We start from the raw sequence: 4,130 nt of genomic DNA, 5'->3' as shown, positions 1-4,130 counted from the left end.
TCCTTCAGACTTTTTGTGTTCCCAAAGCCATGGGCTCCACTTGGGATTTTCCTCTGGTGGCTGAAGAGCTAGGGACAGGGAGTGGAGGAGCCGAGGTGGGTTCAACCCAGGCCCCTTCAGCCCACAGTTACTCTCTGTGGGGAGGCTTCTTGCTCCAACCCAGGCAGATCCTTGCTTCAGCCTCCACACATCATTTTTGTCCCCTTCCCAGGGAAAGAAACACAAGCCAAAGCCTGGCCTTCTGAGGCCCCCATATGGAGTAGCCTAGACTCACCCAGAAACCCTCGCTGCCTTGCTGGTCTCTGTCCCTCAGTTCCAAAAGGATAAATACACAGTGCCTTTACCTGTCTGGTTCTTGTCCCCACTGTCTGTGCTCCCCAGAGGAGGGATTAAACCATTCCAGCCTCTTTTCCAAGAACCAATCTGAGAACCATGCCACCCACCCCTTCATTTGACCTGGAGTACCCAATCCCTAATATATTTTATCCTTTCCTGTCCTTTCCTGAACCCCTCTAGAGTCTTCTGAGCCTCTCTACCCCACAGTCCGTTGGCCCCATTCTGCCCATTCCCAGCAACCCGACCAGTTTCCACCTCATCTTCTCTCCTAGCCTACAGAACTTGACACCTCTCTGGTATAACAAGTCCAACCAAAAACTGGTCCACAACTCCTGGGTCTAGAGTACCTCAATTCCAACTCTATGCAGAAACTGGGTAGCTGGCTCTTGGTCCTAAGTCCTAACTGCCTGAAGGGGGACTCTGATTAGCCTAGCTATGTCAGCTGTTCATCACTGGTCCAAACAAGTGTGGCCATAGGGTCGGAAAGCAGGTCCCATGATGTGAACCCGGCGCTCAGTCTCACTCTCGCAGGTGAGCAGGTAGTGTGGGAGGAAGCTCCGGAGAAACATGATCTCTGACCTGAGCAGAGACTCCTAACTGTCTGCATTTCAGAGAGAATGACTACTCCCAGTAGACAAAGCCCCTCCCATATGTGTAAGGTTGTGGCTTTACCCTCAGCTGTCCCAAAGAATAATCAAGTCTCCATAGAAAACCACGTTTATTTAGGGCTCCTGGCTGGTTCAGTTGGTAGAGCATGCAACTCTTGATTTTGGGTCATGAGTTCAAGCCTCATGTTGGGTGTGAAGACTACTTAAGTGACACACATACACACACATTTATTTAATCCTAGCATTCATTTTTTAAAAAGTTCTTCTTAAAGGTTATATTTATTTGTAAGAGAGAGAGCGAGGGAGCACAGGCAGGGGGAGGGGGCAGCAGGCAGAGAGAGAAGCAGACTCCCGCTGAGCAAGGAGCTCCATGCAGGACCCTGGGAGGCTTAACTGACTGAGCCACCCAGGCATTCATAATCCTAGCATTCATTTAACAAGAATTAAGCACGCAGCCCAGATGGATTCACTGGTGAATTCTACCAAACATTTCAGGAAGAAATTCTATCAGTTCTCTGTAATCTCTTTCAGAAGACTGAAGCAGAGAGAATACCTCCTAACTCATTCTAGGAGGCCAGCATTACCCTAAAACTAAAACCAGAAAAAAAAATAATAAAGAAAAAAATTATACAGCAAGATCTCTCATGAACATGGAGGCAAAAATCTTCAAAAAAACATTAGCAAATAAAATCCGACAATGAATAAAAGGAATTACACACCATGGCCAAGTGGCATTTATTCCAGGTATGCAAGACTGATTCAACACTCAAAAATCAATTAATGTAATCTATCACATCAATAGAATAAAGAAGAAAAATCATATGATTATATCAATAGCTGCAGAAGAAACATTTGACAAATTCAAACACCCAAATTCTTAGAATAGATGGAAACTTCCTCAGCTTGATTTTTTAAAAAAAATCCTACAGCAGGTCTCCTGGGTGGCTCAGTCTGTTAAACACCGGACTCTTGATTTCGGCCTAGGTCATTATCTCAGGATCATGGGATCGAGCCCTACACTGAACTCCACACTGGGCATGGAGTCTGTTTAGGATTCTCTCCCTCCCTCTCCCTCTGTTCGCCCCCTCTCTGACCTTGCTTGCATGTGCACACACATAATCTCTCTCTCTCTCTAAAAATAAAATAAAATTAAATTAAAATTTAAAAACCTACAGGAATCACACACCAGAGGAAAGTGGTACTGAGGGGTGGGCAAAATTGTGAAGATGAAGAGGTAGAAACTTCAAGTTATAAAATAACTCAAGGGTTGTAATGTACAGCATAGGGAATATAGATAATAATATTATATTAACTATATGGTGACAGATGGTAACTAGACTTATGGTGATCATTTCATAATACGTATAAATGCCAAATTACTATGTTTTATACATGAAATTAATATAATGTTGTATGTCAACTATACTTCACATTCAAAAGAAAAGAATGAATCCTAGTATAAACTGATGACTTTGAGTCATAATGATGTGTCAACATGGGTTCATGGATTGTAACAATGCACTCCAGTGGGGGGTGCTAGTAGTGGGGGAGGTTGTAAGTGTGGGGAATGAAGGGGAGAAATGGGAAGTTTGTACTTCTAATTCAGTTTTGCGAACATAAAAGTACTCCAAAAAATTAGGTTTATTAATTCAAAAGATTGTAAACACTTAAATAAAAAGAACTAAGCACATATGTCTCTAGAGAGAGAGGGATGGGCTGAAGGGCAGTGTCCAGCACTTAGAAAAAAGGAGGTATAAAATGAGGAAGGAGGGGCCACATAAGCATGGTGGACTGGTGAGACAGACTTTACTGGGACCATTGTAATCCCAAAACTAAATTATGCAATGAGGACTTTGTAGTGTGGCTCCAGGTCAGAGAGAGGAAGGCTTGCTTTAAACATGAAGTCCAAAAATTATATCTCATCCTCAACCCAGTGAGGACTCTTGGCAAGGGATTGATCCATGCTGTGCAAGACATGGTTGGTATAGATACCGTGTGTCCTCAAGCATGGGAAGAGGAAGCCTAAAAGAACAAAAGCAAGGTGGCAAACGGGGAGCAAGTCCACCCCAACCCAAAGTCCTTTCCCTCATCTGTCTTCAGTCATTAAGCTTCTTCTCCTGTCACTGGGCAATGGTGGAGGGGTGAAGGTGCGGGAGGACAGAAGAAGTGTTGGAGGACAGAAAAAGATAGCCGAAGCCTAAGAGAGGCTCAGGGGCTTGCTACAGAGAAGGAACCCCACGGACTAGGAAAAAGTTATAAAAAACTCAAAAGAGTTGTAGGAAAAAGAGAAGTAGGGACACTTGTTGAAGAGGAGACCTTCCAAGTAAGGCTGTCGGATTTAGCAAATTTAGTTTTGGAATTTAGTTTCAGATTTAGCAAAATTAATTTCAGAAAAATCACAATGAATTTTTTAGTACAAGATGTCCCATAAAGTGTTTGGGATACCCATATGTTTTTAAAAGTATTCATTGTTTATCTGAAATTATCATTTAACTGTGTGTCCTATATTTTACGTGGCAACCTGGTCAAAATGGCTGAGACACTGAGCATGTAGAGAAAGGGTGTCATAAAAAAGGAAGGAGGCTGGAGAGCTTGGGTGGCTCAGTCAGTTAGGCATCTGACTCTCAATTAAGCTCAGGTCATGATCTCAAGGTTGTGAGGCTGGGCTCCATGTAGGGCTCCCCACTCAGTGGGGCATCTGCTTCTCTTCCATTCCCTCTTTCTCTGCCCTTCTCCCTGCTCTCTCTAAAATAAATTAAAAAAAAAGAAAAAGTAAGGCGGTGTCTGTGTAGCAAGAAAAGGTCACTTGATGAGTGGTACAGTCAGATCAAGGACACAACACGAGTCTTCATCAGCCCACCTGCTGGATCTGTGCAATTTGGATTCGGTCACTTATACAACTGGAATAAAGAACTGATGGTAAAAAATAGATAACTGGCATGATATGCAAATGTACACTGATACCCAAAAGTGATGTCCACTCATTTGAATTTGGGGTACACCCGTGGGATCAGTTGCTATTCCCTGCTTTCCACTCACTGGTGGCCAGCCCCCCTACAGGGGCTGAAGGAAGGACTGGCTATGGCAGGAGCTTCAGCCCAAGTCTCTTCGGAATAGATCCCCCTCATGCTGTCCTCATCACGGCCTGTGAGTCACCGGTGACTTTAGACAGGCTCTCTTGTTTGG

Source organism: Mustela lutreola, chromosome 2 (genome assembly GCF_030435805.1).
Source record: "Mustela lutreola isolate mMusLut2 chromosome 2, mMusLut2.pri, whole genome shotgun sequence".
NCBI classification, from domain to species: domain Eukaryota; kingdom Metazoa; phylum Chordata; class Mammalia; order Carnivora; family Mustelidae; genus Mustela; species Mustela lutreola.
The sequence above is the reverse complement of the archived record's forward strand: the minus strand, read 5'-3'. Positions refer to the sequence as shown.